Genomic DNA, 11,449 nt, shown 5'->3' on the forward strand with positions numbered 1-11,449 from the left:
ATAAAGGAGCTGGTGTATTTACTATTTATATGCTCCCCCCTGGTACCAGTACAAGGCTGTGTAGCAGGGTCTGTGGAGGAGCAGTGCTCTGCTGGGCATAAGCCAGTGCCTGAGATAAAGGAGCTGGTGTATTTACTATTTATATGCTCCCCCCTGGTACCAGTACAAGGCTGTGTAGCAGGGTCTGGGAGTAGCAGCGCTCTGCTGGGCATAAGCCAGTGACTGAGATAAAGGAGCTGGTGTATTTACTATTTATATGCTCCCCCTTGGTACCAGTACAGGCTGTGTAGCAGGGTCTGTGGAGGAGCAGTGCTCTGCTGGGCATAAGCCAGTGCCTGAGATAAAGGAGCTGGTGTATTTACTATTTATATGCTCCCCCTGGTACCAGTACAGGCTGTGTAGCAGGGTCTGTGGAGGAGCAGCGCTCTGCTGGGCATAAGCCAGTGCCTGAGATAAAGGAGCTGGTGTATTTACTATTTATATGCTCCCCCTTGGTACCAGTACAAGGCTGTGTAGCAGAGTCTGTGGAGGAGCAGTGCTCTGCTGGACATAAGCCAGTGCCTGAGATAAAGGAGCTGGTGTATTTACTATTTATATGCTCCCCCCTGGTACCAGTACAAGGCTGTGTAGCAGGGTCTGTGGAGGAGCAGTGCTCTGCTGGGCATAAGCCAGTGCCTGAGATAAAGGAGCTGGTGTATTTACTATTTATATGCTCCCCCTGGTACCAGTACAAGGCTGTGTAGCAGGGTCTGTGGAGGAGCAGCGCTCTGCTGGGGATAAGCCAGTGCCTGAGATAAAGGAGCTGGTGTAGTTACTATTTATATGCTCCACCTGGTACCAGTACAAGGCTGTGTAGCAGGGTCTGTGGAGGAGCAGTGCTCTGCTGGGCATAAGCCAGTGCCTGAGATAAAGGAGCTGGTGTATTTACTATTTATATGCTCCCCCCTGGTACCAGTACAAGGCTGTGTAGCAGGGTCTGTGGAGGAGCAGCGCTCTGCTGGGCATAAGCCAGTGCCTGAGATAAAGGAGCTGGTGTATTTACTATTTATATGCCCCCCCTGGTACCAGTACAGGCTGTGTAGCAGGGTCTGTGGAGGAGCAGCGCTCTGCTGGACATAAGCCAGTGCCTGAGATAAAGGAGCTGGTGTATTTACTATTTATATGCTCCCCCTGGTACCAGTACAAGGCTGTGTAGCAGGGTCTGTGGAGGAGCAGTGCTCTGCTGGACATAAGCCAGTGCCTGAGATAAAGGAGCTGGCGTATTTACTATTTATATGCTCCCCCTGGTACCAGTACAAGGCTGTGTAGCAGGGTCTGGGAGGAGCAGTGCTCTGCTGGGCATAAGCCAGTGCCTGAGATAAAGGAGCTGGTGTATTTACTATTTATATGCTCCCCCCTGGTACCAGTACAGGCTGTGTAGCAGGGTCTGTGGAGGAGCAGTGCTCTGCTGGACATAAGCCAGTGCCTGAGATAAAGGAGCTGGTGTATTTACTATTTATATGCTCCCCCTGGTACCAGTACAAGGCTGTGTAGCAGGGTCTGTGGAGGAGCAGTGCTCTGCTGGGCATAAGCCAGTGCCTGAGATAAAGGAGCTGGCGTATTTACTATTTATATGCTCCCCCTGGTACCAGTACAAGGCTGTGTAGCAGGGGCTGTGGAGGAGCAGTGCTCTGCTGGACATAAGCCAGTGCCTGAGATAAAGGAGCTGGTGTATTTACTATTTATATGCTCCCCCTGGTACCAGTACAGGCTGTGTAGCAGGGTCTGTGGAGGAGCAGTGCTCTGCTGGACATAAGCCAGTGCCTGAGATAAAGGAGCTGGTGTATTTACTATTTATATGCTCCCCCCTGGTACCAGTACAGGCTGTGTAGCAGGGTCTGTGGAGGAGCAGTGCTCTGCTGGGCATAAGCCAGTGCCTGAGATAAAGGAGCTGGTGTATTTACTATTTATATGCTCCCCCCTGGTACCAGTACAGGCTGTGTAGCAGGGTCTGTGGAGGAGCAGTGCTCTGCTGGGCATAAGCCAGTGCCTGAGATAAAGGAGCTGGTGTATTTACTATTTATATGCTCCCCCTGGTACCAGTACAGGCTGTGTAGCAGGGTCTGGGGAGGAGCAGCGCTCTGCTGGGAATAAGCCAGTGCCTGAGATAAAGGAGCTGGTGTATTTACTATTTATATGCTCCCCCCTGGTACCAGTACAGGGCTGTGTAGCAGGGTCTGTGGAGGAGCAGTGCTCTGCTGGGCATAAGCCAGTGCCTGAGATAAAGGAGCTGGTGTATTTACTATTTATATGCTCCCCCTGGTACCAGTACAAGGCTGTGTAGCAGGGTCTGTGGAGGAGCAGTGCTCTGCTGGGCATAAGCCAGTGCCTGAGATAAAGGAGCTGGTGTATTTACTATTTATATGCTCCCCCCTGGTACCAGTACAAGGCTGTGTAGCAGGCTCTGTGGAGGAGCAGTGCTCTGCTGGGCATAAGCCAGTGCCTGAGATAAAGGAGCTGGTGTATTTACTATTTATATGCTCCCCCTGGTACCAGTACAGGCTGTGTAGCAGGGTCTGTGGAGGAGCAGCGCTCTGCTGGGCATAAGCCAGTGCCTGAGATAAAGGAGCTGGTGTATTTACTATTTATATGCTCCCCCTGGTACCAGTACAAGGCTGTGTAGCAGGGTCTGTGGAGGAGCAGTGCTCTGCTGGGCATAAGCCAGTGCCTGAGATAAAGGAGCTGGTGTATTTACTATTTATATGCTCCCCCCTGGTACCAGTACAAGGCTGTGTAGCAGGGTCTGTGGAGGAGCAGTGCTCTGCTGGGCATAAGCCAGTGCCTGAGATAAAGGAGCTGGTGTATTTACTATTTATATGCTCCCCCTTGGTACCAGTACAAGGCTGTGTAGCAGGGTCTGTGGAGGAGCAGTGCTCTGCTGGGCATAAGCCAGTGCCTGAGATAAAGGAGCTGGTGTATTTACTATTTATATGCTCCCCCTGGTACCAGTACAAGGCTGTGTAGCAGGGTCTGTGGAGGAGCAGTGCTCTGCTGGACATAAGCCAGTGCCTGAGATAAAGGAGCTGGTGTATTTACTATTTATATGCTCCCCCCTGGTACCAGTACAGGCTGTGTAGCAGGGTCTGTGGAGGAGTAGTGCTCTGCTGGACATAAGCCAGTGCCTGAGATAAAGGAGCTGGTGTATTTACTATTTATATGCTCCCCCCTGGTACCAGTACAAGGCTGTGTAGCAGGGTCTGTGGAGGAGCAGTGCTCTGCTGGGCATAAGCCAGTGCCTGAGATAAAGGAGCTGGTGTAGTTACTATTTATATGCTCCCCCCTGGTACCAGTACAAGGCTGTGTAGCAGGGTCTGTGGAGGAGCAGTGCTCTGCTGGGCATAAGCCAGTGCCTGAGATAAAGGCGCTGGTGTATTTACTATTTATATGCTCCCCCCTGGTACCAGTACAAGGCTGTGTAGCAGGGTCTGTGGAGGAGCAGTGCTCTGCTGGGCATAAGCCAGTGCCTGAGATAAAGGAGCTGGTGTATTTACTATTTATATGCTCCCCCTGGTACCAGTACAAGGCTGTGTAGCAGGCTCTGTGGAGGAGCAGTGCTCTGCTGGGCATAAGCCAGTGCCTGAGATAAAGGAGCTGGTGTATTTACTATTTATATGCTCCCCCCTGGTACCAGTACAGGCTGTGTAGCAGGGTCTGTGGAGGAGCAGTGCTCTGCTGGGCATAAGCCAGTGCCTGAGATAAAGGAGCTGGTGTATTTACTATTTATATGCTCCCCCTGGTACCAGTACAAGGCTGTGTAGCAGGGTCTGTGGAGGAGCAGTGCTCTGCTGGGCATAAGCCAGTGCCTGAGATAAAGGAGCTGGTGTATTTACTATTTATATGCTCCCCCCTGGTACCAGTACAGGCTGTGTAGCAGGGTCTGTGGAGGAGCAGTGCTCTGCTGGGCATAAGCCAGTGCCTGAGATAAAGGAGCTGGTGTATTTACTATTTATATGCTCCCCCTGGTACCAGTACAAGGCTGTGTAGCAGGGTCTGTGGAGGAGCAGTGCTCTGCTGGGCATAAGCCAGTGCCTGAGATAAAGGAGCTGGTGTATTACTATTTATATGCTCCCCCTAGTACCAGTACAAGGCTGTGTAGCAGGGTCTGTGGAGGAGCAGTGCTCTGCTGGGCATAATCCAGTGCCTGAGATAAAGGAGCTGGTGTATTTACTATTTATATGCTCCCCCCTGGTACCAGTACAGGCTGTGTAGCAGGGTCTGTGGAGGAGCAGTGCTCTGCTGGGCATAAGCCAGTGCCTGAGATAAAGGAGCTGGTGTATTTACTATTTATATGCTCCCCCCTGGTACCAGTACAAGGCTGTGTAGCAGGGTCTATGGAGGAGCAGTGCTCTGCTGGACATAAGCCAGTGCCTGAGATAAAGGAGCTGGTGTATTTACTATTTATATGCTCCCCCTGGTACCAGTACAAGGCTGTGTAGCAGGGTCTGTGGAGGAGCAGCGCTCTGCTGGACATAAGCCAGTGCCTGAGATAAAGGAGCTGGTGTATTTACTATTTATATGCTCCCCCTGGTACCAGTACAAGGCTGTGTAGCAGGGTCTGTGGAGGAGCAGTGCTCTGCTGGGCATAAGCCAGTGCCTGAGATAAAGGAGCTGGTGTATTTACTATTTATATGCTCCCCCTGGTACCAGTACAGGCTGTGTAGCAGGGTCTGTGGAGGAGCAGTGCTCTGCTGGACATAAGCCAGTGCCTGAGATAAAGGAGCTGGTGTATTTACTATATATATGCTCCCCCCTGGTACCAGTACAGGCTGTGTAGCAGGGTCTGTGGAGGAGCAGTGCTCTGCTGGGCATAAGCCAGTGCCTGAGATAAAGGAGCTGGTGTATTTACTATTTATATGCTCCCCCCTGGTACCAGTACAAGGCTGTGTAGCAGGGTCTGTGGAGGAGCAGTGCTCTGCTGGGCATAAGCCAGTGCCTGAGATAAAGGAGCTGGTGTATTTACTATTTATATGCTCCCCTTGGTACCAGTACAGGCTGTGTAGCAGGGTCTGGGGAGGAGCAGCGCTCTGCTGGACATAAGCCAGTGCCTGAGATAAAGGAGCTGGTGTATTTACTATTTATATGCTCCCCCCTGGTACCAGTACAATGCTGTGTAGCAGGGTCTGTGGAGGAGCAGTGCTCTGCTGGGCATAAGCCAGTGCCTGAGATAAAGGAGCTGGTGTATTTACTATTTATATGCTCCCCCCTGGTACCAGTACAAGGCTGTGTAGCAGGGTCTGTGGAGGAGCAGTGCTCTGCTGGGCATAAGCCAGTGCCTGAGATAAAGGAGCTGGTGTATTTACTATTTATATGCTCCCCCTTGGTACCAGTACAAGGCTGTGTAGCAGGGTCTGTGGAGGAGCAGTGCTCTGCTGGGCATAAGCCAGTGCCTGAGATAAAGGAGCTGGTGTATTTACTATTTATATGCTCCCCCTGGTACCAGTACAAGGCTGTGTAGCAGGGTCTGTGGAGGAGCAGTGCTCTGCTGGACATAAGCCAGTGCCTGAGATAAAGGAGCTGGTGTATTTACTATTTATATGCTCTCCCTGGTACCAGTACAGGCTGTGTAGCAGGGTCTGTGGAGGAGCAGCGCTCTGCTGGGCATAAGCCAGTGCCTGAGATAAAGGAGCTGGTGTATTTACTATTTATATGCTCCCCCTGGTACCAGTACAAGGCTGTGTAGCAGGGTCTGTGGAGGAGCAGTGCTCTGCTGGGCATAAACCAGTGCCTGAGATAAAGGAGCTGGTGTATTTACTATTTATATGCTCCCCCCTGGTACCAGTACAGGGCTGTGTAGCAGGGTCTGTGGAGGAGCAGCGCTCTGCTGGACATAAGCCAGTGCCTGAGATAAAGGAGCTGGTGTATTTACTATTTATATGCTCCCCCTTGGTACCAGTACAGGCTGTGTAGCAGGGTCTGTGGAGGAGCAGCGCTCTGCTGGGCATAAGCCAGTGCCTGAGATAAAGGAGCTGGTGTATTTACTATTTATATGCTCCCCCCTGGTACCAGTACAAGGCTGTGTAACAGGGTCTGTGGAGGAGCAGTGCTCTGCTGGGGATAAGCCAGTGCCTGAGATAAAGGAGCTGGTGTATTTACTATTTATATGCTCTCCCCTTGGTACCAGTACAAGGCTGTGTAGCAGGGTCTGTGGAGGAGCAGTGCTCTGCTGGACATAATCCAGTGCCTGAGATAAAGGAGCTGGTGTATTTACTATTTATATGCTCCCCCCTGGTACCAGTACAGGCTGTGTAGCAGGGTCTGTGGAGGAGCAGTGCTCTGCTGGGCATAAGCCAGTGCCTGAGATAAAGGAGCTGGTGTATTTACTATTTATATGCTCCCCCTGGTACCAGTACAAGGCTGTGTAGCAGGGTCTGTGGAGGAGCAGCGCTCTGCTGGACATAAGCCAGTGCCTGAGATAAAGGAGCTGGTGTATTTACTATTTATATGCTCCCCCCTGGTACCAGTACAAGGCAATGTAGCAGGGTCTGTGGAGGAGCAGCGCTCTGCTGGGCATAATCCAGTGCCTGAGATAAAGGAGCTGGTGTATTTACTATTTATATGCTCCCCCCTGGTACCAGTACAGGCTGTGTAGCAGGGTCTGTGGAGGAGCAGCGCTCTGCTGGGCATAAGCCAGTGCCTGAGATAAAGGAGCTGGTGTATTTACTATTTATATGCTCCCCCTTGGTATCAGTACAAGGCTGTGTAGCAGGGTCTGTGGAGGAGCAGTGCTCTGCTGGGCATAAGCCAGTGCCTGAGATAAAGGAGCTGGTGTATTTACTATTTATATGCCCCCCCCTGGTACCAGTACAGGCTGTGTAGCAGGGTCTGTGGAGGAGCAGTGCTCTGCTGGGCATAAGCCAGTGCCTGAGATAAAGGAGCTGGTGTATTTACTATTTATATGCTCCCCCTGGTACCAGTACAAGGCTGTGTAGCAGGGTCTGTGGAGGAGCAGTGCTCTGCTGGGCATAAGCCAGTGCCTGAGATAAAGGAGCTGGTGTATTTACTATTTATATGCTCCCCCTGGTACCAGTACAAGGCTGTGTAGCAGGCTCTGTGGAGGAGCAGCGCTCTGCTGGGCATAAGCCAGTGCCTGAGATAAAGGAGCTGGCGTATTTACTATTTATATGCTCCCCCTGGTACCAGTACAGGCTTGTGTAGCAGGATCTGTGGAGGAGCAGCGCTCTGCTGGGCATAAGCCAGTGCCTGAGATAAAGGAGCTGGTGTATTTACTATTTATATGCTCCCCCTGTTACCAGTACAGGGCTGTGTAGCAGGGTCTGTGGAGGAGCAGTGCTCTGCTGGGCATAAGCCAGTGCCTGAGATAAAGGAGCTGGTGTATTACTATTTATATGCTCCCCCTTGGTACCAGTACAGGCTGTGTAGCAGGGTCTGTGGAGGAGTTTGTGCTCTGCTGGGCATAAGCCAGTGCCTGAGATAAAGGAGCTGGTGTATTTACTATTTATATGCTCCCCCTGGGTACCAGTACAGGCTGTGTAGCAGGGTCTATGGAGGAGCAGCGCTCTGCTGGGCATAAGCCAGTGCCTGAGATAAAGGAGCTGGTGTATTACTATTTATATGCTCCCCCTAGGTACCAGTACAGGCTGTGTAGCAGGGTCTGTGGAGGAGCAGTGCTCTGCTGGACATAAGCCAGTGCCTGAGATAAAGGAGCTGGTGTATTTACTATTTATATGCTCCCCCCTGGTACCAGTACAGGCTGTGTAACAGGGTCTGTGGAGGAGCAGTGCTCTGCTGGGCATAAGCCTGTGCCTGAGATAAAGGAGCTGGTGTATTTACTATTTATATGCTCCCCCCTGGTACCAGTACAAGGCTGTGTAGCAGGGTCTGTGGAGGAGCAAGCGCTCTGCTGGGCATAAGCCAGTGCCTGAGATAAAGGAGCTGGTGTATTTACTATTTATATGCTCCCCCTTGGTACCAGTACAGGGGCTGTGTAGCAGGGTCTGGGAGGAGCAGCGCTCTGCTGTGCATAAGCCAGTGCCTGAGATAAAGGAGCTGGTGTATTTACTATTTATATGCTCCCTTGGTACCAGTACAAGGCAATGTAGCAGGGTCTGTGGAGGAGCAGTGCTCTGCTGGGCATAAGCCAGTGCCTGAGATAAAGGAGCTGGTGTATTTACTATTTTATATGCCCCCCCTGGTACCAGTACAGGCTGTGTAGCAGGGTCTGTGGAGTAGCCAGTGCTCTGCTGGGCATAAGCCAGTGCCTGAGATAAAGGAGCTGATGTATTACTATTTATAATGCTCCCCCCTGGTACCAGTACAAGGCTGTGTAGCAGGGTCTGTGGAGGAGCAGTGCTCTGCTGTGGGCATAAGCCAGTGCCTGAGATAAAGGAGCTGGTGTATTTACTATTTATATGCTCCCCCCTGGTACCAGTACAGGCTGTGTAACAGGGTCTGTGGAGGAGCAGCGCTCTGCTGGGCATAAGCCAGTGCCTGAGATAAAGGAGCTGGTGTAGATTTACTATTTATATGCTCCCCCTGGTACCAGTACAGGCTGTGTAGCAGGGTCTGTGGAGGAGCAGTGCCTCTGCTGGACATAAGCCAGTGCCTGAGATAAAGGAGCTGGTGTATTTACTATTTATATGCTCCCCCTGGGTACCAGTACAGGCTGTGTAGCAGGGTCTGTGGAGGAGCAGTGCTCTGCTGGGCATAAGCCAGTGCCTGAGATAAAGGAGCTGGTGTATTTTACTATTTATATGCTCCCCCTGGTACCAGTACAAGGCTGTGTAGCAGGGTCTGTGGAGGAGCAGTGCTCTGCTGGACATAAGCCAGTGCCTGAGATAAAGGAGCTGGTGTATTACTATTTATATGCTCCCCCTGGGTACCAGTACAGGCTGTGTAGCAGGGTCTGTGGAGGAGCAGTGCTCTGCTGGGCATAAGCCAGTGCCTGAGATAAAGGAGCTGGTGTATTACTATTTTATATGCTCCCCCTGGTACCAGTACAAGGCTGTGTAGCAGGGTCTGGGAGGAGCAGTGCTCTGCTGGACATAAGCCAGTGCCTGAGATAAAGGAGCTGGTGTATATTACTATTTATATGCTCCCCCTGGTACCAGTACAGGCTGTGTAGCAGGGTCTGTGGAGGAGCAGTGCTCTGCTGGGCATAAGCCAGTGCCTGAGATAAAGGAGCTGGCGTATTTACTATTTAAATGCTCCCCCCTGGTACCAGTACAAAGGCTGTGTAGCAGGGTCTGTGGAGGAGCAGTGCTCTGCTGGACATAAGCAAGTGCCTGAGATAAAGGAGCTGGTGTATTTACTATTTATATGCTCCCCCCCTGGTACCAGTACAGGCTGTGTAACAGAGTCTGTGGAGGAGCAGTGCTCTTGCTGGGCATAAGCCAGTGCCTGAGATAAAGGAGCTGGTGTATTACTATTTATATGCTCCCCCCTGGGTACCAGTACAAGGCTGTGTAGCAGGGTCTGTGGAGGAGCAGGTGCTCTGCTGGGCATAAGCCAGTGGCCTTGAGATAAAGGAGCTGGTGTATTTACTATTTATATGCTCCCCCCTGGTACCAGTACAAGGCTGTGTAGCAGGGTCTGGGGAGGGAGCAGTGCTCTGCTGGGCATAAGCCAGTGCCTGAGAGATAAAGGAGCTGGTGTATTTACTATTTATATGCTCTCCCCCCTGGTACCAGTACAGGCTGTGTAGCAGGGTCTGTGGAGGAGCAGCGCTCTGCTGGGCATAAGCCAGTGCCTGAGATAAAGGAGCTGGTGTATTTACTATTTATATGCTTCCCTGGTACCAGTACAGGCTTGTGTAGCAGGGTCTGTGGAGGAGCAGTGCTCTGCTGGACATAAGCCAGTTGCCTGAGATATAAAGGAGCTGGTGTATTTACTATTTATATGCCCCCCCTGGGTACCAGTACAGGCTGTGTAGCAGGGTCTGTGGAGGAGAGCAGCGCTCTCTGCTGGGCATAAGCCAGTGCCTGAGATAAAGGAGCTGGTGTATTACTATTTATATGCCCCCCCTGGTACCAGTACAAGGCTGTGTAGCAGGGTCTGTGGAGGAGCAGTGCTCTGCTGGGCATAAGCCAGTGCCTGAGATATAAAGGAGCTGGTGTATTACTATTTATATGCTCCCCCCCTGGTACCAGTACAGGCTGTGTAGCAGGGTCTGGGGAGAGAGCAGTGCTCTGCTGGACATAAGCTCAGTGCCTGAGATAAAGGAGCTGGTGTATTACTATTTATATGCTCCCCCTGGTACCAGTACAGGCTGTGTAGCAGAGGTCTGTGGAGGAGAGCAGTGCTCTGCTGGGCATAAGCCAGTGCCTGAGATAAAGGAGCTGGTGTATTTACTATTTATATGCTCCCCCTGGTACCAGTACAAGGCTGTGTAGCAGGGTCTGGAGGAGAGCAGCGCTCTGCTGGGCATAAGCCAGTTGCCTGAGATAAAGGAGCTGGTGTATTTACTATTTATATGCTCCCCCTCTGGTACCAGTACAGGCTGTGTAGCAGGGTCTGTGGAGGAGCAGCGCTCTGCTGGGCATAAGCCAGTGCCTGAGATAAAGGAGCTGGTGTATTTACTATTTATATGCTCCCCCCTGGTACCAGTACAAGGCTGTGTAGCAGGGTCTGTGGAGGAGCAGTGCTCTGCTGGGCATAAGCCAGTGCCTGAGATAAAGGAGCTGGTGTATTTACTATTTATATGCTCTCCCCCCTGGTACCAGTACAAGGCTGTGGTAGCCAGGGTCTGTGGAGGAGCAGTGCTCTGCTGGGCATAAGCCAGTGCCCTGAGATAAAGGGAGCTGGTGTATGTACTATTTATATGCTCCCCCTGGTACCAGTACAAGGCTGTGTAGCAGGGTCTGTGGAGGAGCAGTGCTCTGCTGGGCATAAGCCAGTGCCTGAGATAAAGGAGCTGGTGTATTTACTATTTATATGCTCCCCCTGGTACCAGTACAAGGCTGTGTAGCAGGCTCTGTGGAGGAGCAGCGCTCTGCTGGGCATAAGCCAGTGCCTGAGATAAAGGAGCTGGTGTATTTACTATTTATATGCTCCCCCCTGGTACTCAGTACAGGCTGTGTAGCAGGGTCTGTGGAGGAGCAACGCTCTGCTGGGCATAAGCCAGTGCCTGAGATAAAGGAGCTGGTGTATTACTATTTATATGCTCCCCCTGGTACCAGTACAGGCTGTGTAGCAGGGTCTGTGGAGGAGCAGTGCTCTGCTGGGCATAAGCCAGTGCCTGAGATAAAGGAGCTGGTGTATTTACTATTTATATGCTCCCCCTGGTACCAGTACAAGGCTGTGTAGCAGGGTCTGGGAGGAGCAGCGCTGTGCTGGGCATAAGCCAGTGCCTGAGATAAAGGAGCTGGTGTATTTACTATTTATATGCTCCCCCCTGGTACCAGTACAGGCTGTGTGTAGCAGGGTCTGGGAGGAGCAGCGCTGGTGCTGGGCA

Source organism: Pseudophryne corroboree, unplaced genomic scaffold, assembly GCF_028390025.1.
Source record: "Pseudophryne corroboree isolate aPseCor3 unplaced genomic scaffold, aPseCor3.hap2 scaffold_1488, whole genome shotgun sequence".
Classification (NCBI taxonomy): domain Eukaryota; kingdom Metazoa; phylum Chordata; class Amphibia; order Anura; family Myobatrachidae; genus Pseudophryne; species Pseudophryne corroboree.